Source organism: Rhinolophus sinicus, linkage group LG07 (genome assembly GCF_036562045.2).
Source record: "Rhinolophus sinicus isolate RSC01 linkage group LG07, ASM3656204v1, whole genome shotgun sequence".
Taxonomy (NCBI): Eukaryota; Metazoa; Chordata; class Mammalia; order Chiroptera; family Rhinolophidae; genus Rhinolophus; species Rhinolophus sinicus.
Genome location: NC_133757.1, coordinates 33,452,170 through 33,478,274, shown reverse-complemented (window position 1 = coordinate 33,478,274; position 26,105 = coordinate 33,452,170). Strand labels below are relative to the sequence as shown.

General features: G+C 35.8%; 1 protein-coding gene across 5 annotated transcripts in view; it reads left to right on the top strand.

Annotated features, from left to right (window-relative positions):
* Positions 1 to 7,982: 7,982 nt before the first annotated feature.
* Positions 7,983 to 26,105, top strand: part of A1CF (APOBEC1 complementation factor) — a 72,744-nt gene continuing 54,621 nt past the window's right edge. For 2 of the 5 annotated variants that reach the window (XM_019738644.2, XM_019738629.2), the window contains exon 1: positions 7,983 to 8,088. The gene's annotated coding sequence lies outside the window, so the exon portion shown is untranslated. Of the gene's footprint in view, positions 8,089 to 21,911; positions 22,039 to 26,105 lie in introns of those variants that run through there. The other 3 variants (XM_019738651.2, XM_074339436.1, XM_019738637.2) reach the window with 3 other exon arrangements.

The following is a 26,105-nucleotide window of genomic DNA, read 5'->3' as shown; positions in this document are numbered from 1 at the left end:
TGTATACATTTTTTGGCACCCCCTATATATATATACATGTATGTATATGTACACATATACATACATGTATATATATCCTGTTTCCCCAAAAATAAGACTTAGCCAGACAATCAGCTCTAATGCGTCTTTTGGAGTAAAAATTAATATAAGACCTTGTATTATATTATATTATATTATATTATATTATATTAATTAGACCCGGTCTTATAGTAAAATAAGACCAGGTCTTAATTTTTGCTCCAAAAGACGCATTAGAGCTGATGGTCCAGCTAGGTCTTATTTTGGGGAAACCATGAGATATATATATATATATGTATATATATATATATATACACACATATATATGTGTGTGTATATATATAGATATATACACACACATATATGTATATATATATATATAATATATATCTGTGTATATATATGTGTCTATATATATATATATATACACACATATATATGATCTGTTTTACTCAAGGACTACTGATTTATATGTTAATATCATCTAAAAAATACTTTCACAGAAACATCTAGAATAATGTTTCACCAAATATCTGGGTATCATGGCCTAGTTAAGTTGACACATAAAATTAACCATCACAAAAGTCCCTAATTTGAAGTCATTCAGAGACATGAAATTTTCTCTCTAATAATTAAGTTATTATGTATATGACAATATATCATTCTAGATCCATGAGAGCAGAGACAATGCCTGCTGGCTCCAGTAACCCCAGTACCAAGTGTGATGCAAGTGCTCAATGAAAGTTGTTCCTTTAGCTGCAATTCTACAGCCTAGACAGCTTGAAAAACTTCTTGTGATGGAAAAGACTAGTTACCCATCGCAACTCTGTCTTCGTAGTAAAAGAACCTTGATCTTATGGGGGACCCTTGAAAGAATAATTCCCCCAAGTAGGATCGAGGTGAGACCATACGACCAAATTTTGACCAATGAAATGTAAGCAGAAGTGTTGACTGGGATTTGGGGAACAGTTTCCATAAGGAGAGGGGCACAGCTTCTAAATTGTTTCTGTATCCTGTAGTCCGATTTCAGATGTGATGCTGAGCTCAGTCAGGATCTAGGAACACGCAGACAAAGATTACATCCTAGCTGAGGGCAGGAAGGAGCCCAGGTCCCTGATAAAATCTTGGAGCCACCTTGCCCCCCTCAGTGCCTCTCTTGGACTTATTTTACGTAAGAAAGAAATAAACATCTCTCTTGTTTCAATACTAGCACTATTTTGAGTTTCCTATTATATGAATCCAAACCCAATTCAAATGTATATGTAATTTTCACTAAAATACCTAGAAAGATGTATAGAACATAGCACATTCATATAAATGAATAGCTTACAAGGTCTCACAAGAAGGAATGGAAATCCAAAGGAGATAAAAACAAAAATTGGCAGAAGCTGATATTAGTAACCAAGTGGAGTAGATCTTAGTAACCATGTGGGGATCTTGGACCTGAAAGAAGTATGGTGTGGTATTGGTATTGAGCCCCTTCATAAAGCCAGGACTCTTGAATGGAACTGGATGGAACTGTACCACCCACAATGAAATAGAGACTGGAAATCATCTACCCACTGGCAAAGGGAAATGAAAACGGGACTTGTCTGTCTCAATCTCAGATCTAGATGAGATGAAATTTCTCCTGACATTAATAACCATTGACATCTCTTTATGCAAATTTTAAGGCATATGTCGTATATGCACGTATGTGTGTATATATGTATCGCTTGTATTGTCTCATAAATCCCAAGCTAACAAATTATATAGGAAAGTGTCCCAGAAGAAGCAAATTCAAAACCTGTCTGGAGGTACATTCCCTCAACTCAGTTGGTAAACTAAGGTGGTCCAGGATTCCCACATATAAAAGCATCATTAAATATAACCTCACAATCTAAAATGACAAAGCCACAAGGGCATAAGAAATCTTGAAAGAGGGCTGACAAACAACAAAGAGAAGAATTTTACTACTAATCACTTCCTATACTGTGATTTTCATATACATAATATAAAATAAATGTTTATCATGATTCATAAAGTAAAAGATGGAACTGAAAACAAAGAAAATTAAACAAGAATGCATAGCTCTGTTTAAGAAAACAAACAGAACTTCTAAGATATATACCCACATATACATATATACACATACATATGTATATGTGTGTAGGTGTGTGTATAGTATATACATATATATTTGGTAAAGTTTAAAAACTAAATAGATGGCTTAAAATGAGTTAAACAGATTACACATTATTGAGAAGTTAATTGGTGAGCTGGAGTGTATATGTGTAGAAGTTACCAAAATGTATGTAATCAGAGTGTAAATAGAGAGAATGAATTCAAGGGCAACATTTGAAGAAATGATAACAAAGAATTTCGTAGAACTGATTAAAGACTTATGTCCTTAGATTCAGGAAGTAAAAGCCTTCTCAAGAAGTCTAAAGAAAATATAATTTTTTAGTGGAAGAACAAGGAAAAGAACCCAGGTCTGCCTGCTCTGGATGGATCATGGTGTAGTAGAAAGAGATCTGGATGAGACAGAAACATACTGTGTGCTAGGCACAGTACAAACATATAGTTCATTTCATCCTGACCAAATATGATAAATTAGAGATTATCAGTCCCATTTGGCAGATGAGAAAATTGATGTTCAAAGACATTACAAAAACTTCTAAGATCACTCAGTGAGTAAATAGCAAAAGCCTGCATTCTTTGTTCCAGCCCCGTGCTGTTTCCTGGTATAAAACCACTTTGCACAAGTATTTAATCTCTTATTATCTCATCTTCTCTTCTTCCAGTTTTTAATTCTACAGTCATTCATGATTCTCACAGCATGTTCACATTGTTAACCCCACAATGTAAATGCATGGTATTGTTAAGCAAACCATACAGATGTTCTTGGACCTTCCAACAAGCTACACTAGTTTTAAGAGCAGTGTATTTTAGATCACATGGAATCAGAGTTTTCTGTTTGCTGGGAGAATGGGAGAAGGACAGTTACCTTTCAAGACTCATTCTAAAATTGATTAATATGAAATGAATATAGGTAAATATTTACTATGAATCGGGCTACGCGCTTTCCTTGCCTTCTCTCCTTTGAGTTTCCCAGGAACTCTGTGGGGCCAGTGTTATTATTATCTTCATTTCCAGATGTGACAAGAGAGGCTTAGAGAGGTTAAAAGTCTTGCCTGAGATTAGGTAGCTAGTAAGTGGTTAGTTGATATTTCGATCCAAACATTTGGACTGCAAAACCCACACGTTTAAATATTATACTCCATCAACTCTTAATACTGATATGGTTGTTAAGAAGAAGCAATAAAAGTGTTTTGGAAACCGCAAAGCATATTTGAAAGGTAAGTTTTCATTTTGTATAAGCACAATGAACACAATTTAGGCCCATTAAGCAGCAGCCTCAGCTTTGTTCAAAGAATTGTGGTGTGTTTTTTTCACAACAATCTTGCCATCAATTTCAGCCTTCTTTTTTTTGGTTTGAAAATGTAGTAATACATGTAATCTGCGTTTTATTAGTCTACTTCTGTTATTCTTAACCCCCAAGTTATTTCAACTTTTATTTTAATTTTTTTTTAAAATTGCCCTGTTTAGTTAATAAATGGTTTCTTATTTGGATGCAGAAAGTCTGGATTGGCTTAGTTAGACCTGATTTGATTGCAGGCTATTATAGTGGTCAGATCTAGTTTTACTGGAAAAAAAATTAAGACGCTGCCTAAGTTACTAGAAATTACTAACTCCTCAGATTCTTCATTAACCTGAATTCAAAATATCAATTTGTCATGAGGAGTAGAACAATTGTGTGGAAGGGGAAAAAAGATTACAGAACAAGGTTATGCCATAATCTTGTCTGGTGGGTGTGTGTGTGTGTGTGTGTGTGTGTGTGTGTGTGTGTGTGTGTGTGTTTTGATCAGTTCAACACTAGATGGCTCTAGTTACAAAACCAATACCTTTTTAGAAGTCTAAAATCCTGGGATATGACATTACGAGAACAGATGGATTCTAACCCACCGAATCAAATTGTGGTATCTTTCAGAGTCTTGTAGGCATTAAGAATAGCATCAAGCTTTTAGGTTTGAAAAGCTATGAAGCTCTCAAAGAGCAGGCATAAATCCTAGAAGTCCTTATTTCACAGATTAAAACAAGAAGTGGCACTGACATAGGCTGGAGCATGTAGATTTAATTTGTTCTGTAATTATTCCACTCTGTACTCTTGTACCCTTATTAATTGTTTTCAAATTATTCTCATGTATATCAATTCATTTGACTCTTAATAATCAGTGAGGTAGATAAGGAAGGAACACATTTCCCTCATTAAACGTAAGGACACTGAGACGCAGACAATGCGCAGAAACTTGCTTAAGGCGACATAGCCCATAAGTGAGCGACAAGACGACATTCCTCAGGTGCCAGCTTCAGGATCAAAGCTTTTCTACACAGTAGGCAAAGAAATAGAATTAGGCTTTCGCCTTATGTCGTGTGTCTGACATGGTCTTTTCATTCTTTAGAACATGCCCTTCCTTTAATCAAATACACCCACCTTACCTCCTAACATCCAAAATGAATTTGAATTTCTAGGAACTGAAAACGGTAAAGAAATCTTCTATTGATGTGGGAGAGGGAGGATAATGGCTGGGAGGGAAGCTTCTTACAGTTGACAATCTCTGGCTTTGAATTATATTTTAATTTTTTAAAGCTTTAGGTTTTAACCTACGCCAGCCATAATCAATGAATTTTACCTAAATATGCCAGGTCTGCTGGGTGGCAAAATTAGTCTGATATTAAAGACAATATTAGTTAAAATCCACAAGCCAAATAATTCATGTGCAAATAACTGATGACAGCTACCATTTAATGAGCACCGACTATGGACCTGATTACAGTCCACTTTGCAAACCTCTCCCCCTGTTCACTCTTACTTGCTCCAATGTCACCATCCTAACCTTAACCACCATCCCCTGCCACCTCCCTCTGTAACTGGTCTCTGTCAGATGCTTTGCCTCCCTCTAACACAAGTCATTAACTTATTTGAATGTGCATGGATAAAACAGTTCTAACACAAGCATATTTTGATTTTAGAAAGGAGAAATTAATATAGTATTATATGTCAATTATAATTCAGTAAAAAAGAAGAGGGGCAGGCAATGCCATCTGATGGCAATTTATTCTCAACTCTACACCCAGAATATACACAAATAGGTCATGTGGCTCACCTTCTTAAAACCTATCAGTGACTTACCCAGGATAACATTGGAAATCTGTGTGAGTTGGCCTTCAGCCACTTTCCCCTCTCTCCCTCTTGCCCCTCACAAGTGGACTTCTACCAGTTATCTGAATGTGCCAAACTCATTCAATCACAGAGCATCCACATGGACCATTTCCACTTACTAGAATGCCCACCCTACCATGCCATGCATGCCTCAGTCCTCAGTTTAAATATCTGGTGTTCCATACAACTTTCCTCAACTCTTTCCCAGTCCTACACTAGATGAGGTCCCTGTGTTTTATGCTGTTTAGCATCCTGTATCTCTCTTTCATGAAACTTATTACAGCAGAGTTAACCTCTGGGGGGATTATTTGCTTAATGCATATACATACTCTATAATGGCTTGTTAACCACTGAATCCCTAAAGACTAACACAGTATTTTCCAAGCTTTTTAAATTGTGCTCTACCATAAAAAAAAATAAAAAAAAAAATTACATCACAACCAGTACACACATACACGTAACTGAACCAGAAGTTTCATGAACACTACATAGATTTTCTTGATGGAATTCACTTGATATTTTCTATTCTGTTTTGGTCTTAATATGTTGGATACGACAGAGTTATTGATTTTTACAGCCGACTAATAGACTCAACCCTCATTTTAAATAATCACCCATCTAACATGATGCCTAGCAGATAGTAGATCCTCTGTAATGTTTTGTAGAATAAATGGAAAATATTTACCAGCCATTATTTAAACCAGATTTGTCTGTTTGCTAATACTGTATAACAGTTTATTTGATTATTGCTTTGTCCCTCCCAAGAGAATGAGTCCCCAGGAGGGCTAAACCAGGTTTAGTTTTACAAAGTAAAAGCAAGCCTTGTCATTCTAGGTACAGCTATAATATTTCCCTTGATTAGACTGATGAGATCAAGGTCATGAATTTGATCTTGTTCAGATCGGTAGGTTTCTCTTTGTTCCAGGGCCACTGACCACCTCCTAAATAACCTTCAGAAAGTGAAAATCCAATCCAGTATTTTTCTTTCTATTGCTATTCAACATATTCCTATCATTGCAACAAAATATGGTTAAGGAAAATAAAAAGGAAAAAAATTTTCCAGCAATATCCTAATAATGCCACCAAATTGATTACTGCTGTTGGCTCTTATGAGTAATGTATAAATTGTCCTGACTGAATTATCAGATTTTAGGATTGTTTTAACTAATTTCTAACACTTTGGTTTAACATGATTATAATCCTCTCTGTTGAGTGCCAGAACCCAGGAAATAAGAAATTTATGTATGTTATAATTAGTAACTATAATTTATTCTTATACCCGTGGTATTTTGTTTTTGCCATCAGTTACCTAACAACACTGGCTTTCCTTTCTTCATCTTCATTTCTCACCAATCACACAAATTAACAAAGGAAGCCCTCCCAAGACTGACAGTCTTACAAGAGGCAGACCAGGCAGAGGCAAGGTTAGAATTCTTCACATATTTGGGAACCATAGAAGCAGGTACTGAGCTTTCACGAGAAAAACGAGTAGCACTGCTTGGTGAGGGGGATCCCCTCCTAAGGAGGATGGAGAGCGCATGACCCTCATACAGCTGACTACCTGGGTGGGGCATTAACGTTTCCCTGAGGTCTCACTCCCGGGGCACAACTTCAGGATAAAACCACTGCTCCTGGGGTACTTTTGTTAAACCCTGTTCTGCAACACTTGGGGAGAGACTGAGGTAAATCAAGTCCTCCACAGATTTGAGAACCTCAAACTGGAGGCAGGACCAGCAATCAGACAGGATGTTTTATTGCCTCTGCTTTATATTCTCAGATATGTTTCATTAACTTCCCTTCCTCTGTGTTGTTATAATGGAAGGACGGCTCATTCTGTGCTTTTCTACTTTAGAAAATTAGACTCCTCTTACTAGAACTGAAGCCAAGTGAGAATGACCTCTATTCTAGTTTTGGGGCTTGTGGTTTATAAGCCCTTAAAATGTACTTGAAACTAAGGAGGGTTTTAGTTTGTTTCTTTGTTTAAGTGGACTTTATCCTTAGGAATTTCTTCTATAGACTAGAATTCTTCCCAGAGAATTTCGAATGCAGAGTTCATATCTCTGAAAATACCATTCATCTATTCTTCAAGAAACACAGTTACTGCTGAGATTTCAAGCCATCAACAATAACCTCAGCTCGCATATAACTCCAGTACATAGCTGATTATTATGCTTTCACAGTGATGGCTTCCTTGCAAATCTGAATAAGCAGCTTGTATAAAAGGAAGCATGCTTGCCCCAACCTGATCTGACCCTGTTTACTTGGTTACATAAATGTTCTGTGTATTTTAGCTTACAAAAGTAAGCTAGTCTTTATCTTCATGCTTGACCTAAAACTCCATACTTTACTCCATGTAATATAAAATGTGTGAAAACAAAAAAAATTCTCCTAAGTTACCTTAAGTTTAATGTCATTTTGGCGTAGCAGAAAACAAGGGAGCCAACAAATAAAAAAGGTTATTGCCTAGATGCAGTGAGTTCCACTTTTTATATGTTGCTAAAACAGCTTCAAAATAATATTCACATCAATGTGTTTTAATGCAAAATTCATTAATTTTGTAAACAAATGACAACAGTAGTTTTGTAGATTCTGTTTGGGCTGTAGTGACCCAATTATCCGGTCAAAGGGCTGTATGGATGCAAGAGACAGGGCGAGTTAAAGTTTAACTCCCAGGAATTGTAAACCAAACCTAAAGCCACTGAACCTTTGGAGTTTGATATGATGATTAGAACATAACCAGAGTGACACGTTGAATTCTCCATAATCAAGGAAACCTTTTCCGGGTGGGGATCTCTGAAATCACTCAGGTATGGTTCATGTGTTTTGCTTTTTAAATTTCAACTGTCAAATTATGCAGTGTGGATCAGGAGAAATGCAATGAAAACAGCGTTTACTTATGTCTATTATAGAGCCTAATTCGGGGATTTTTCTGATTTGTTTTTATACTAATGAAGCAACCTGAAAACAAAAGTAAATATTGAAATGTGCATATAATCTCAAAATGAGATGGCGGCCATCTTTTGCTCCTTGATTTAATCATTTTCTGAGGCTATAAAAATGTACACTTACCACTTCGGGTTCAAGAATAGGGCTAATGTTTCCTAGAAGTTTATTTAGCAATAGTCAGACTGCAGGGAGATTTGTGGTTGCCTACCTGTCCTGGTCCTAGTACCCTGGGAAGCTCAAAACGTAATTAACAAGAGAAATAGTATTAGACTGTCAGATTCTGAGTTCTCTGTATGGGTCTTAATTCCTATACTTTAGATTTAATATATTCAATTATCTTTTTTTCCCCTCCTTTATCCTACACCACCACCAGAAAAAGAAAAAACAAAAACAAAAAACACCTTGGTGAATTCTTGCTATTTTCTTTGCTATTATTGTACTAACGAAAGGAATGCCCTAAACTATTTACTTTTCATTCTAACAAAACAAAACAAAACAAAAATAATCATGGCAAATGATTGACTTTGAGTGTGTTAAATCTCATCCCTGTGATGCCTAATTATTAGATCTTTTCCTTATAGGATGGTTTGAGCAACTGTGCAGTGGATATATTTTCACAAATCTTTTTGTTCATTACAAAAAGATGATTCACAAACAAAATAAGATGATATTTTATCTAAAGAAATAAATCAACCAGAGCACTTACCAGGAACAGCCCATTCCTACCAAAAACCTCTTACAATTCTCTGAAATACTTTTGTTCTATAATTGCCAGAGTAAGTTTTAAGAAGAATGGGTTTCAAGTTAAACATGCTGATCTACTACAGAACTTTTCAGATGTGTATCTCCAAGAAGATGAAAAACACAGCATCATTTGTTCATTGTGCAGGATTAGTGTTTTGCAAAATACACATTGGCAAGCTCAACTCTAGTTATAATTTAGGAGCAAAGATCTATTGGTTTGGTCTGAACCACCCTTTATAATGTGTGCTGAAATGCATACAATAAGAGTATAGCTCTGGAAATACAATGAAATGACTTATTTGTCAAAGCACTGAGGCCCTCCCCTACTAACTACAGGATAATACACAAATGACTTACAGGGTCATTTGTAAGGGTCATATTTTCTGGAATCATGTTGATACTGCCTATTTGAAACAATTCTCACATTTTACTGTTCCAATTTATTATTTATTAAGTGTAAGGGCAGGGGGAAGAGAGTTGACAAGAAAAAAATTAGTTGTATGGGCAAATAAAATGACATAATGGATATAAAAACACTAACTATTTAGTTATTATCTCCAACTGGGCTAATACCAAGTTGGTTTGTATCATCTCAAACACATTTCTATTCTGTATTCAGTGGACATCAATAAATGTGGCTCACAAAAGTGACTCCACTGTCAAGTAAGCTGAGGAAATGGTGGTTGACAAGTTAAAGCAGGTCTTGTTAATATATGAGTGTTTTGAGTAATAACAATAACAACAGACATTTATTAAGCACTGTATTGGCAAGTGCACTTCTCAGCACTTTCCATGCATTTATCGCGTGTTATTCTTAGAACAGCCACATGATGTACATACTGTTATAACATTTTACAAGTGAGAAATTTGAGGCACAAATAAGTTACCTAATAGGCTTAACATCACCCAGTGAGGAAGCAGCAGAGCCAAGTTCCCCAACCGGGTGGTCTGACTCCGAGTCCAAGAGTGTCACCGTTAAACTGTACTCACAATGACTGGGGATTTACTCTATGTGTAAACACGTTCATTCATTGTGAATATCTAGGAGAGTAGGCAATGTTTTGTTTTCTAAGCTTAATTTACAACAGAACGTCTTTCAGGAACGCACATAAATGTCTCAGAAAGGCATGGTCCTGTGTGATGGGAGTTTCTCAGAACACAGATTAAGAAAGAACAAATCATTTTTATAGTCCATGTCCAGCATTCACAACAACAGTTGATTGAAATTATTGCTATTGAAATCATCGTAATTCAATTAGACCTACAGTCTAGCCAACTCCCATCACACAGGACCATGTCTATCTTAGAGATGTCCCAAATTAATTATAGCATGGACACTGGACTATTTTCCTGACAGAGCTGGGTTGGAATGCCTGTTCTAAAACTCCCTAGGTTTGTGACCTTGGACATAATAGTTAACTTCCCGGAATCTTGAATTCCTCAAATGTGAAATGGGGGTAAAATCTGCCCTACAGAATTTAGTGAAGTTTAAATGACATGATACAGCAAAATGGTTAAGCTCAGTTCCTAGCACATAGTAGGAGTTTAGCAAAACTCCCTTCCCTTTCCATTCCCCTATTTGTAACAACTTCCGGAAAAAATTTCCTAAAACTTCCCAAACCTACCCATTAGCTCCTCTTTGTCAAAACAGTACTAATATAGTGTAAATCAAAAATTGAACACAAATAATGAGTTTGGATTAGCCACAAATAGTAACCCTATGACATTCATTCGGAGAAAGATAACAACCTATAATTTTCTTTTTTTCTAAAACACACACACACACACACACACACACACACACACAATATATATACTTTTATTTAAGAGAATGTTACTCAGGAAAACTCTAAGTTAAAAGCCCAATTCCCTTTTCACTGAAACCGACAGGACACCCTGTCACAGTGTGGTTCATTTCATCACACAGTTATTTGATGTTAAAAATCTGTCTCAATAACTGTCATTTAAAATATTGCCGTTGCTCCCCGAAAATAAGACCTAACCAGACCATCATCTCTAATGTGTCTTTTGGAGCAAAAATTAATATAAGACCCGGTCTTATATTATATTTTATTATAAAAGAACTGGTCTTATTTTAATATTATATAAGACCGGGTCTCATATTAATTTTTGCTCCAAAAGATGCATTAGAGCTGATGGTCCGGCTAGGTCTTATTTTCAGGGAAACATGGTGTCATTCCTCAGAAAGCTGGGTGGTATGTTAGGTACTATTGCACAATGGTTTTCCCTACCTTATGCGTCTCTACATGACTCAATAAGTTCAAACAAGACAGTATTGATCGACAGAGGATAAACACCATTTTATCTTATGCATGAAAACAGTAACCAGGCTCCTCTAAAGTGCAGTTCTAACAGTCCAAACTGCCCCCAGGGAAAGCATCTGGAAAAGGAGCAGCACTACTGCAGTGACATTCGGTGTTAGAAATCTAAATCCCATCTGCTCCTTGGCCCAATACCATAAAATCCTGGCAGTTATTAACAAATGTTTACTGCTGATTGGATCAGGAAAGCTGTTTGTCATTTTACTCTATCAAGTCTAGTCCAACTAGGTTCTCAGTTTTTAAAAACTATTTAGAATTTTTAATAAATTAAAATTTTGTGTTGAATTTTTCATTGATCCAAACCATAAATTTAAATATTTTCTTTTATAGAAATGGTTTTCTTGACTAAAATATGCTAGTATCTTGAGCTTTCTAATTTAATTTTTTTAAGATACATAAAGGAAGCTTTTTTCCCCTCATACAGATATGTATGTGTAATTTTATGTATGGAGGTATTACTAACCATAGGGAAAACATTTTTCAGGTTTGCTTATTTCAATAGGGTATTAAAAGGGAAATAATAAAGATTAAGATAACTACCTCTAGTTTGCAAGGTTATGTACTATGTTCTGCCCCAATAAATAATACAGCTAAAGAGAATTGATACATGGCAATTTGGCCAGATGAAATGACTACGTGAACAAATTGGTTTGCAATAAAATTTCACTTTCAGTGATGTAGTAATGCCTTCTCTTCCTCTGGCTGCTAAAAATGATCATTGTTTTGGGGTGCCTAATTTATATAAAGAACACCAGATTTATATAGCAGAATTAACTACTATAATACTTTATTTCTATAGATGATTGTAGTTGACAATGCATTTTATACAAAAGAATTCATTTAGATATTTTTATGCCAAATTTCTTCATTGTCAATGTAGTATGCCGAGTCACTATTCATTCCAATTGTACAAGGCTAGTGAATTGAAAGTTGCTCTCGCCTAGAGTGGATAAGTTTAGCTCTGCTTATGCAGCATAGTGCTGATCATGAAGGGAGACTTCTAGACATTAACTGATTTGCTGATAAGTTAACGAAGAGGTTAGGTGACACTATGGAGAGCAGGCATGAGAATCCACATGGAATTTGAGAGGAAAACCAGTGCCAGGCAGATCCCAGAGGAAAACTACCCTGAAAAGGTTTAAACTAGTACAAATGCTATAACTAACATAGTGAAAGAAGTAAAGGGAGGATTCTCTAGCATCTCCTAAAAGGCTGGCAGGGCACTGGCAGAGTATTATATGTAAATACAACTGTTTTTCATTTCTATTAACTCACCTTTAGTATTCTTCTACCCAGCTCTTCTATTAGATTGTGTTTAGTGCTTATTTTTTTATCTGGGGCCTTCTGCATGAAGCAAATTGACCTATTAGATGTACTTAAGTACCTAATGCCTTCGATGATTTGCAGCAGAAGTCAGAAGTCAAAATCTGGTACCCTGGAGGGGAACTGTGTTGGCACATATAAATGCTCATCTCAGGAATCCTCTTTCCAATCGTCTTTCCTGAAGATCCCTAGCAGTACTTCACAATTAAGGCATTTACTGCCAACAAATTTGACCTGACTATCTATGATAATGACAACAATAGTATTAATAACAGCTCTTACCTCCTTATATAACTCCTGTCACGTGACAGGCACATAGTTAACTTGTTAAATCCTCTGGAATCCTACTGAATAAGTAATATTGCTATGCCATTTCTCCAATAAAGAGGTTAAGTCTTATGGACATAGATAAACTTGCCCTAAGTCACACAGCTAATAAGTGGTAGAAACAGGAGTGAACTCCAGCAATCCGGCATATACCACCCTGCAAACAGAGTATAAACGAAACACTGAAAAGCACTGAATCTTGGAACTAGAAAGAAACTGTGAGGTCTTTTATTTGACAGAGAAAAGCTAAGCGAGTTTCCCAAGGATGAAAGCCACTTTTTGTTAGGGTGAGAACCCAACTGCACGACCCCAATCCTCAGGCAGGTCCTTTCCTGTATACCACCTCTCACTGGACCGCATTTCTAATTCAGCCTGATTCTACACAAATTCTGGGAGACATTAACAGAACCCTTATAGTTAAGAGGAATATTCCCTTCACTCTGAGTCCCACCGTTGTTGCTATGCCCAGTCTCATGGACAGACACAGCCAGAGATTCAGATAAAGGAGGCCTCTTTTGTGACTTTGAGAGGCTGCCAGGCCCAGATCCCAGAGGAAATATAGGCAGGCACAGGCACCGTGAACATAGAGAAGGCATCTCCGAAAATGCAAAGTAATTGTCCTGAATGACTTAGGTGCCTCACACCAAAACTCTGTTAGCATCTAGGAGGACACAGCACCTACCACCTAGAGAACACACCCTTCTCCCCAGGGAAAGAATAATTGGGCTGCTAGGTCTCTGGATGTTAAGGGAGTCCTATATTTAAACTGACCTAATTTGGAGCTTTAAATTAGGACCCAGATGCTCCCAAATAATAGCTTCGCCAGCCTCAATAGTGTTATTCATTTAGGATAATCAGAGTATATTATCAGAAGTTTCTTGTTAAAATACAAATTGGTTGGGATGCAGAGTGTGAGTGAGAGGGGCACTTAGGAACACTTTAGCCTAAAATCACTTGGCAGAGGAGTCTGGTAAAGCCTTGTGGGAATGGCACATAGGACAAGTAAGTTTTGATGGTGGGGAAGAGAAGATGTAGAGGAGATATGGTCCATGGTGGAAATGTCACGGCTAACCAAAAGAGAATATAAGGCATTTCAACAGCAGGTATTTGTCTGATCTTTGAGGAAGCATTTATTTAACCTATTAAATAATTTTGATTTATTATTAAAGTCATTTGAGCATCACACTTACCACATAACAATTTCTCCATGTTGCTCCCTCATTAGAAAAAAGCTACTTAATAAAGGTGCATTGACTTACATTTGAATCATCCAGGAAATGCCATTATATGGCCCCTCAGGATATTTTCAGATAAAAGAAAAATCTATGTCTAGAAATGCTTATTTTTACTTGCCTTTCAAATTAACCATAAAGCCAAATATTTCCTATAATAATAATTCAGTATCTCAAGATTTCAGAAGATTCCCTAAATGCCAATGAAGCAAAGCTCTGATGCACGGTGTTAACATGGCGAGGTGGGAAACGATTATTATGTTAAAGCAGAAGACTTTGGGCCCAGAACACCGGGGCTGTCCCGGCTCCACCATTTCCTATTTATGTGGCCTTCCACAAGTTATTTAACTTCTCTGTGTCTGTTTTCCTTTTCTGTAAAGTCAAGATTGTTTTGAGGATTAGATCAGAAATTACACATGAAATGCTTAGAACACCACCAAGTAAGTGTGCACATGCCTTAGCTATTGCTATCATTCTCATCTCATTTCTGTGTGGATGATACAGTGCTTTACTAGAAGAAAATGGTTTGAAGAAAGAGAAGATGTGAGGTCAACATGTAGAAAGTATTTTTTAGACGGGAAGTCAGGTGGCTTAGAAATTCACTGTCTCCACCATGGGTTTGTGGTGAAAATTTGGAACAATTTCTCCCTGATTCTGTTGCAGTTTTTCCAAGGCAGAGATGTTCTCTATCACAGGCAGGGCCTCCTAGGTATTGAATGATTTAAGGGAACCTAGGTAATTAGCAAGGGAACCAAAACAGAAATCTGATTCCTCACACCAGAGTGCAAACCTCTCAAGCTCTGTTGTTTTCATAGTTACAACAAAAAAAACCCATCAAAATACTCAAAGCCAGGTATAAAGATGCAGACTGTCAAATACGATGGTTATTAGCACAACAAAAAAGCAAGAATGAACTAATATAACCTGCCCCAAACTCAGTCCCCTGCACAGGCATGGCAACAGACTTCTGAAGAGAAAATGATGGGGGAAGGAGCTAAATGGGGCATCAGAACTGCCATGGAAGGGGCTGGTGTCAGTGTCCGTTTTAAGGGAAATGGCTAGATAAAAAGGCTCCAAGGAGTACCGTTGGGATTATTATGTTAATTTACCCATTAAAATCGATTGATTGACCCCTTGTTTAAGCTCAGCGTTGTTCTAGCTGCTCTGTTGGATATAAAGATATATTGTACATTTGTCCCTAAGATCAAGGAACCCATGAAGAATTTTCCAGAGCTCCAATCCCAGCCCCAAGATAATTGACCACGTCTTCCTCCAAGGTCTCTTACATTGCTGGAAAATGAATATTATTTACAATACTAAATTGGGAGTTCCTGAAGGGCAAGACAGTTATTTTATTTTTCAATTCTCAGACCTAACACAGTGTTATGCACATAACAGATGCACAATATTGTTTGTTCTAAAGAAGAGCCACCTAACTGGAGAGAGAAGGGGAAGAGGTAGAAGAGGTAAAAAAACAAAAAAACAAACAAACATTACTGAGTGCCACATACCAAACTCTGAGCTGTGTACTCATTTTATCTTTTTGGATCACTATAACCACTCTCTGAGGCAGGCTTCATCATCCCCAATTTCAAAATGAAGAAATTGGGACCTGATTAAATAACTTGACCCCTGTTTACAAAGTTCTTAAGAGGTGGAGGAACTATGACTTTAGAACCTAAAGTCAGTTTGAATCCATGATCCCACGGTTTTCTTATTATGACACATCCCTACTTGTAAATCAATAATGAACAACACAAGACAAAATATTGTGTATTCTAGTTTCATTTGGTGAAACTTGAAAATGAGGACAAGAAAAAAGTCTTTAGTAGTCAGAGGGGCTACATGAAATTTCCATGCAGTTCAGCAAATATGTAGGAAGTGTCTGCTCCGTGCCAGGCTCGGTGCTAAGAGCTGAAAAGCTAAAAAGAGGAGCACTTGTCCTTGGGGAGGTTACGGTCCTCCCTCTCTTCATCCTCATTGCTGCAGCCAGAGAGAATTCTGCCCTTCGTTTCTCCCACCTGTCCCTAAACTGCCTCTAACTCTAATCTCAACCAAACTCATGAAGTCATCTTTCTAAGGTACACAGGGTCCTATTAGAATTTTTCCATGCTGACCCCAGTGACTTCATAATCTGATGAGAATCTCTATATGCAAATATTGATTTAATTCTTACCTACCTACCTACCTAACCAGACTTATCTGTTGTCATTTCCACTCCCTCCTGAGCCCTCCCTCTATAACTTTCATTCAACATTCTAACCATACTCAACTTATCCACCACCTATGCTATTTTTGCTCCCCCCTCTGTCTCATCGAGTCCATTTCTTCTCCCTTCTTAATTCCTAGCCATCTTTCAAACTGGCCTGAGTAGAGCTAAGGTATACACTGTAAATTAACATGGAGTACAAAGTTGGGTAAATGTTGACATTAATTGATAGAGTTGTGAAATACGGAGCCATGCAAATTCTTTTAGTAGGAGAATACTATAAAATGGATATTTAAGAAAACTAACCAGTGTTATGCAGATAGCATTAGAGTTAGCAAAGACTAGAGGTTGAATTGAGACAATAATTTAGTTATTAACTGATGGTTGCATGGACCATAATTAATGGTAGTGGGAATTCAAAGAAAGGTGAGGTATCAGGACTCAGTGGCTGATGAGAAATAAGGAGCAAGAATTTAGTAAGGTCAGTTTATGCCAGTGCATGTAAGTTAGCATAAAATCAGAACATATATAATATTTGGGGTGTTTTTTTTTTAAAGGAAACATGTGCTGTCTTTTTAGGGACAAGGGTCAGATTGCTTCTGGGCCATTGTAATACAGAGATTTAGATAGATGGATTTTGTAAACTTCACTCAAGGATCAAATACCAGGGGTGCCAAAAAGATGTATACACATGACTTGTATTCATCTTTTGTTATCAGTATATATTAAGTATCACAATTTTAATACAGTTTTTTTTTCCTTTCTTAAAATGTGTATATATATATTTTTTGGCACCATCTGTATATTCCATTAATTTGTGATTGGCAGTCTTGGTGAGAATTGAGCTTTCAACTTAATTTTTTCAAGTTGGTCTGAGGAAACCACATGCAGCAACTAAGTTCAAAAGGACCATCTCAACAAGGAAAAAGAGACTTAATAACATGAGACCAAGAATGAATGAAATACAACACTCAAAGTTCATCAGCTCTCTGTAATCTGTCACATAAATAATTGGTCCCAAGAGTATTGAATAAGTATCTGCTTTTGGGATGAAGGATATCTAAATGGCATGCTTTGATTACTACTTCACCAATTTGTAAGTCTACTTAGAAAGTCAGCATATATGCAAAGAAATTCTATTTTTCTCAGGAAGCTATGCCATTCTAGAATTTCTAAACTCTTCCAGTTCTCTTTCCCAGATGTCTTTAAGAAAGGCAGGCATAGTAGGAAGAGTTGGGTATCATAACTGACTGAAGATGACACAACAGCCATTTGTAGCCTGATCTTACAGGTACTAGGACAACGACAACACCCAAACCATTTATGTATATGCATTAGCCAGGGTTCTCCGGAGAAACAGAACAATATTCCAATTGTGATTCCAATAGTTAATATATATATAGATAGACAGATATAGATACAGATACAGATATCTATATATAGATAGATATTTGCATATATACATATAAAGATTTTTTAGTGTTGTCATTGTTCTAGTACCTTTAAGATACTAGTGCTATTTACTAGTATCACTAAGATCTATCTATCATCTATCTATCTATCTATCTATCTATCTATCTATCTATCTATCTATCTATCTAAAAAGATTTACTATAAGGAGTTGGCATATATGATTATAGAGGCTGAGAATTACCAAGATCTGCATTTGGCAAACTGGAGACTCAAGATAGCCAATGTTTAGTTCACCCAAAAGCTGGAAAGCTCGAGATCCAAGAAGAGTCCATATTTCAGTTCAAGTCTGAAGGCCAGAAAGATTGATGTCCCAGGGCAAATGAAGTTCCCTGTTACTCAACCTTTTTGCCTATTCAGGTCTTCAGTGGACTGGATGAGGCCCATCCACATTGGGAAGGGCAGTCTGCTTCACTCAGCCTATCCATTCAAATGTTATTCTCATCCAGAAACACCTTCCCAGACACATCTGAAATGTTTGGCCAAATGTCTGGGCACCCTGTGGCCCAGTCAAATTGACATATAAAACTAACCATCACAGCATAACCTTAAGGGAATAGAAAGCTCCTGATGGTGTCTGATTGTAAGGCTCTCCATTTCCTCCCCATCATCCACGCCCTCCTCCAACACATGCACAGTTTTCATCTGCTATTAAAATTTTCCAAAATCCTTTTTGGATTAAAAAAGTATTATTATTAATCTCTCAATCAATCTTCAATGTCATCAAGAATAAGTCACTTATGAGGATCTTTGTTTCAGAGTTTCTGATATTCTTATCCAAGTTGAGCAGAGGCTGGAGGATTTGTAAAGGTGTGGTAGTGTCAGAGCTTGTCACAGAAGGAAAGGAGTGTATACGGAGGTCTCTTGGGTGATGTGCTGCTGACACTGGCTGCCAGTTTATCCACCCTTGTTTAAATATGTACACTCATGTCTATGTTTGTGCATTACTACATATATACCACATAACCACATTAGAACCTGATGGAGCAGGCGTGCATTTGTCTCAGTAAGAGAAATTATGGAAAGAAGGATGGGAATTCTAGGCACATGGCAAACGGGAAACAAGTACAAAGGAACCTAAGAAGTAACTGGTGTGTCTGGGAGACCGACTGGGCTCAAGCACAGAATGGCTCTAGACTTTCATTGAGAGATAATCAAGAAAGGAGAGTTAGGGCTAGATCATGACAGGCACTGAAAGTCAGGCTAAGGGAATGGACTGTTTCTTTATAGTTAGTGATGAGGCCAATGATGGTTTTTGAGCAGGAGAACATTAGAAGGGACATTTTTGGGAGACTCATCTAGCAGTAGTATGCAACAGAGAGAGGCAGTGTCCAGAAGGTAGGAAGTAGTGAAGCTTCATTCTGCACTTTGGCTGAACTCAGGTTAAGTCCAGTAATGGAAGGGAGGGTAGGGAATAGGAGCAGCAGTGTAACAGGAACAAGTAAAGATACATATGTACAGAAAGCAGGAGGAAAAGTTAAGATCCAGACTTCAGGAGGAGCCCATGTTGGAGGTTATTTTGGACAACAAGGCTGAAAGGACTTCAGTAATAAGATTCACAGATCTGCTCAGGAGCTTTGCTGCTAACTTGACTCACGATATACTTCCTACCTCTGTTCCTCTCTCTTCTGAAAGCCATCCTTACTTTCTACTGTCTTTCCTTTCTCGACCTCAAAGCTTTTGCTTCCTCGCCATACGCAGAACCCGGACAAGTCAGAGTTTTATGCATGCACTGGTAATATGAATACCTTTGTGGTTGGTCCTCATGAAACTGAGTTGAAAACAAATCACTTCAGCCAGAATCTAGGATGAATGTATACTTTTTTTTTTTTTTTTTTTTTGGTAGTTCAAGATCATTATTTCTAAGTACTAGCAATTAGGAAAACATTTACTCATCAGAAATTATGAAAATGTAGAGAATTTTTAAATTATTCCCTTTTTTTCCTATAATCGAATCGCTACCTTTTTCATAGATTTTTTTTTCTTCTTTTTTAATAAAAATTTTTATTTATCCATCCTATCTCTTTGGAAGGTAGAATGAATTCAATTTCTCTCCACTGTTTTGTCTTCTTTGACATTTAACATGTATAGACTGGAGCTTAATTCAGGAGTTCTAAACTCAGTTGCATACTATCACCTGGGGACGTTTTAAAATAGTATACCATTTCCTGGGCACCACTCCAGACCATTTGAATCAGAATCCTTCTAGGGTAGGGTGGGTGGTGCCCAAGTACAGGTGATTATAATGTGAAGCCAGGTAGGGAGTCTTCATAGCTGCTGAATCTTATATTTTTGTCAGCTGGTGTTGACTGTGGCTATTCTTAAATAATCTTTTAGTGCCAGGTTGGAGTATGTTTTAATAATGGCTCAAAATTTTAAGGATTACAATTAAACCTCAAAGTCCTATTTTGACAAGATATGCATAGATTAATGCGTTTCTCCTATCTTTTCTTGTGTTATTTACAGTTACAAGCTAAATCCCAGGGATTTAAAGGCTCCTTATTGATATTTCAAGGGTACTTTAAGCCAATAAATGGTAAAATGTCTTTTGAAGCAGATAAAATGTACCTCTATAATAACCACTTAATGAGAATATGCTGAAAAGTAGGAGATGTTTCTACTGGACCATAAGTTATGCAATTTTAGACAGACTTTTAAAATAATAATAAATTTATTTTTCATTCTATTTGAAATTACTTATTCCTCAAAAACAAAAAAAATTGCTAGCTGTTGGTATTGTTTTACAACAATGATGATGTGAGTACTAGACAAATGTGCTTAACTTTCCCAAGAGTTTGGGTAACATTTTTTCAAATGAGATTGTATGTGATTTCTCATTTTGAATTACTAAAAAAATAAAAAAGTTGGAAAAACATAGGTCCTTACTGATTTTGTCCAGGCGACGTGTGTGTGTGTGTGTGTGTGTGTGTGTGTGTGTGTACACATATGTGTGCATATACACAATGACATATACAAAAACTGCAATACAATCATTTGTCTATTTTATATCTCCTTGTTCTTTTTCTCTGATTAATTCTAAGTCAGTACCTCCAATAGTATTTTTTCCTCCAATATAGTTATGTTTTTCTCTATATATAGTTTTACTGTGGTGCAATTTCCCCAGTGTCTTAGGTTTTGCTGTTTTAAGTTACTCTATTTAGAACTTGGAGTGACTCTAAATAGGATGGTTTATAGATTTAAACATCAGTAAACAGTAATCAAAGTACAGGCTGGCCCTATACATCTTTGCAAAAATAACAATTTTCTTTACAAAGTCTGTCAGTACTTTCTAAAGCACATTGCTTTATAATAGTTAATACCTTGTCTTAAAAGTGTGATGTACCTTCTTGATAAAATGAGTGACTTCTTCAGCCAAGATTATCACCAAGGGAGCAAGAGAGAGAACAAAATACAGGATTAAAGAATAGAACAGAGTAAGACACAGGAAAAGCAAAAACAAACAAACAAAAAAGGAATTATATGGACGTTTGAAGGTGGAGATAGAAGGAGAATCTTCTCCCAAAACAGTTGTGTTTGGTGCCCATGAGAGGAACTAGTGGCTTTGACTACCTACCACTACCTACTGACTACCTACTCCTTCAGGTATTTGATCCATAGTTGACTTTTTCCTCTCTGGTGCTGTACAATCCAAAAGAGCTAAAGATCAATGGGAAGAAGGAACCAACACTTTAATTTAAATATTTAAATACGAATTCACATGAAATCCAAGTCAGATTCTGCCAAGTGATATATCACTTAGTCACCTCTGAAGACTCTACAGTCTGCTAAGGAGAGAGATTTCTGTGACGTATGACCAAGTGTGTAACAGAGGCTTGTAATGATCATGGGTCCATTTTAGATCAAGTCCAAAAGGGGGGCAGATCTTGAATGTGTCCAAGTGAACCATTAGATGGTCCAACCACAGCATCACTCAAATGAGCTGAGTTACAATAGGTCATTTTCATTCCAGCAAAGAGGCTAAATTTCCAGAGTGCTTTAAATGACCAAGACCAACTGTCCCTTTGGAAGAGAATGCAGACTCACAATATCAACCTCATCAGTTTCATCATGGTGCCATGTGTTCCTCACAGCAACATTTTAAAAGAATCTGGGTAGATATTAATCTCCCTCCTCCCCCTGTCACCATTTGCCTATGTTTTTAAGGTAAGGACACTGAGAAGAAGTCAAACTTAGTAATTAAGAGCACAGACTCTGGGCCCAAGCTACCAAGGTTCACACCATGGGTCTGCCACTTGTCTGAATAACCTTGAGCACATTAACTAACCTCTCCAACTTGGTTTATTACCTATATCATAGGAGTAATAATACCTACTTCATTGAGTTTTAATGTGAAATAAATGAATTAATCACATTTAAAATTTTTAGAACACAGCATATAGGTAAGTGTTCAGTCAATGTTAGCTATTTTTATTTTTATTATTTGAAATCTTTCCAAATTTTTCTACATAATAGGCAAAAACACCATGTTATCTTGGTTTTTCATTTTTCCTTTTCTGATCACTAAAAAGAAAATGACCACAGTTAAATGATATGTTTATGAACTATTTTTATTTCTTTTTTCTGTAAATTGATTGTTCATGCCCTTTGCTCATTTGCCCACTGATTTGTGAGTCTCTTCATTATTGATTTTAAAGTACTCTTTGTATATTACAGATATTAATTCTCCGTATATTATATAAGTAGCTATTCTTTTTTTCCAGTCTGTGGCTTCTTTTTCACTTTCTCTCACCATTACAGATGTTTTTAATTTTTAAGTAGTCAAATAGGTTAGCCTTTTTATTTATGGCTCTTGATATGCTTGGTTAGGAAGACCTTCTGCATCATAAGACTATAAAAATATTCTCCCATATATTCTTCTAGCTGTTATACAACATTTTTAAAGATTATTTCTGTGATCCACTTAGAATATTGATATACTCGTATGTTGTGAGATGATATGCCAACAATCTTTTTCTCAAATTGTCTATGATCTCCTTATAATTTGAAATAGCACCTATTAGCAAATTCCAATATAAACAAAATTATGGGTCTAGACTTTTCTACTCCATTAATTTATTTGTCTATTCCTGTGCCTATTTTAATTTTAACTTTGATTAGGCTGGCTCCAAATAATTCTATACTTTCACTACATGTTGTGGCATTTAGTACACATTTTTCTTTCCAGATGAAATTTAGAATCAACATTTCAAATTTCAAAGTAATTATATTGGAATTGGCATTGCATTAGATTAATAATTTGGGAAGAACTGATATCTTTACAATAAGATTTCCATTTACCCAGACTTTTGGATCCTTCAGTAAAATTTTATCATTTTCTTCATATAGATGTTGATACTTTACATTAAGTTTATTCTTATTTTGTTTTGTTTATACAGTTCATATTTTCTCATTACATTTATTTCTCTTTAAATAGGGAACATTTATTTTATAACTGTCCTTTTGCAGTTGTCTTTTATTACTTCTAATATTTTTGTATAGTTGATTTGTTTTTAATGAAAATGAATGATTGCAGTGTGTCACTATTAAACATGATGTTTGATTCATGTTTCTGATAGATGTTCTTTGTCAATTTAAGGATGTTTTATTCTATTGCTAACTTAGTAAGAGTTTGGTTTTTTTTTTAACCAGTAGTGGGTTTTGAATTTTATTAAGTGCCACTTTTACGTTTACTGGGATGATCATATGTTTTTTTCTTCTTTATAAATGAAGTAAATTGAACTACTAGAATTACTAATGTTGAATAACCTTTGTATTCTTGTAATAAAATCATGTTTATTGTATATTAGTATTTTGATACTTTGCTATATGAAGTTCATATCTATACTAATGCGTGATATTGGTCTAGTTTTCTGTTTTGTGATATATTGGTCTCCTTTATATCAGAGATATGATAAGTCTATAGATAATTTCATAAGTTTTCCAGTTTATCTACACTTCAAAGTATTTATATAACAAAAGGATTATTTGTTTTTTAAATTATTTGTACAACTTGCCTAATAAAATTGCCTGGGCCTAGTGCTATTTGGAAGGACAGCATTGAATTTTTCAATATACTTTATTAGTTCACTGAAATTTTTAACTTACCCTTGAGATATCTTGAGAATTTACACTTTTTTAGATAATTGTCCCCTGCATCTATATTTTTCAATATTGATAAAAACATTGTTTTCTTGAAAAGTCTCTTGATCAGTGCTTATATTCATTTTTTCCTTGTTTTTAAAATAGGTTTTCTTCTTTTTACTGTGTCAATAATGCCAGGCATGTGCTAAGGTGCCAGTCTTTTTAGTCAGCTCTTCCATTTATTTATCAAGTCTACAGATTTTTTCTGTTTTATTCATTTACTTTTATCTTTGATTTGTTCTAATTTCTTTAGTCTATTTTGTTACTTTCCTAGTTCTTTAGTTGAATGCTTAGTCATATTATTTTCAACATGTTTTTTGTTTTCTAATAAATGATAGTTTCCTCAGAATAGAATCTCACAGTTTTTTATATGACTTTTCTTCATTGACATTCAATTATTAATGTAATTTAACTTATTTTTTTAATTAGTAAGAGCTCTTTGTTATAGAAAGCTGAAAATAGACGAATAGGCAAGAATGATACATATAATTTGTTAATCCACCACCCAGATCTAACCAGTTAGCCTTTATAATCAAAATCTTTGTGAATATAAAAATTAACACAAACAAAATGAGACATTCTGTTTTGTAGCCTTCCTTTTCTACTTGATTATGTTTCACAAATATCTATCTGAATCACTATCCCTGTATTTTACTATAACATTAATTTTATTAGCTTCACTGTCCACTGCTTATTCAAATATTTCTTCATGACTGGAAATTTAGGTTGTGTCTAATTTTCATTATAACAACAAAATGCTCAATGAGACACAAAGATATACAGACTCAGGACCTTAACAATTTCTCCTATTGAAAAATGAAAACAAACATAAATGAAATAACTAGATCAATTATTAAAGCCAAAAGGAAGAGTTTAAGATAATGCATTCAAAACATTATTTCTCTTCACCTCAGACAATTGCTAGAAAGGAGAATAGCCATGCAGAGAACCCCAGATGATGTCTAAGATGAATCAGACAAAGACACAGATAAGGAACAAAAAAGGAATATTTATTTAGCACCTTCTGTACGCCAAACACTATGTTACGGGATCTCATATCCATTATCTGATTTATTTAATCTTTTGTTTAAAAAAAAAGAAACTTAAGATAGGTATCAGTGTTTCTATTATTTTCTTAAAATAGGAAACAGGATCTTACAAAATTTCAAATCCTGGTGGCAGAACTGAAATTTAAACGCAAGCCTGTCCTACCCTAAAACTGTGGAACTTACTGAAGTAAAGTAAATATATCTACCGTAAACAACTTTATTTACAATTTTGAGAAACTTAAAAAAACAAAACAAACAAAACAAAAACGTGTTTTCCGATTTTCTCTGTTTCCCTTGCCACCAACTTAGGCTTCACTAGGGCATTAAAACCTTCCAGCATTGCCATAACTTCAGGCAAATCTCAATAACCAATGTCACTTGAAAATCTCTCCTATTTTCCTTCCACTATCTGGTTCTCTATGTGGGATCATTTTTTATGTACAAAATAAATGCTTTTCCTCTTGACAAATCTGGATTATAATTGCAGAGCAGCACACATTATCCCCCTGAAAGGTCTAGATTTGGGAATGTCAGATTTAACACCCCCTCTCCCACAACTTGCTTCTCTCTTCCAGCTTCCTTCTTATCTCTGTTTCCCTGACACCTTCCCTGAGCCAGGACCCGCTGGGACCTGGGGCTATCAGGGTCAAAGGTCAGGAACAGCAGCTCTGACCTTGCCCAACAGTGAACTCTGGAAATTTCTACTGAGCAGTCTCAACCAAGTCATGAAGTGAGATGTTCAGGCTACTGCACCACGACTTTCAGGAAGGCAGGTATATTGAACCCCCAATAACTTCTAGTTCTTTCTTTTCTTGACCAAATAGGCACTAAATTTGCAACTATAAAACCAGAAAGGCATTAAGAAAAAGAAAAGTAAATCTACATGTCAACTCTATTTTTCAATCATTCGCATTCTAAAAATTTTACTTTCCTGTCTCTCACACAAATATGATGACATATTCATACATGCAGAGAAGCCACTCAAGTCAATTTCTCACATAAAGCAAGTTCATTCCAGGATAGAACTTTCAGGAAGCGACT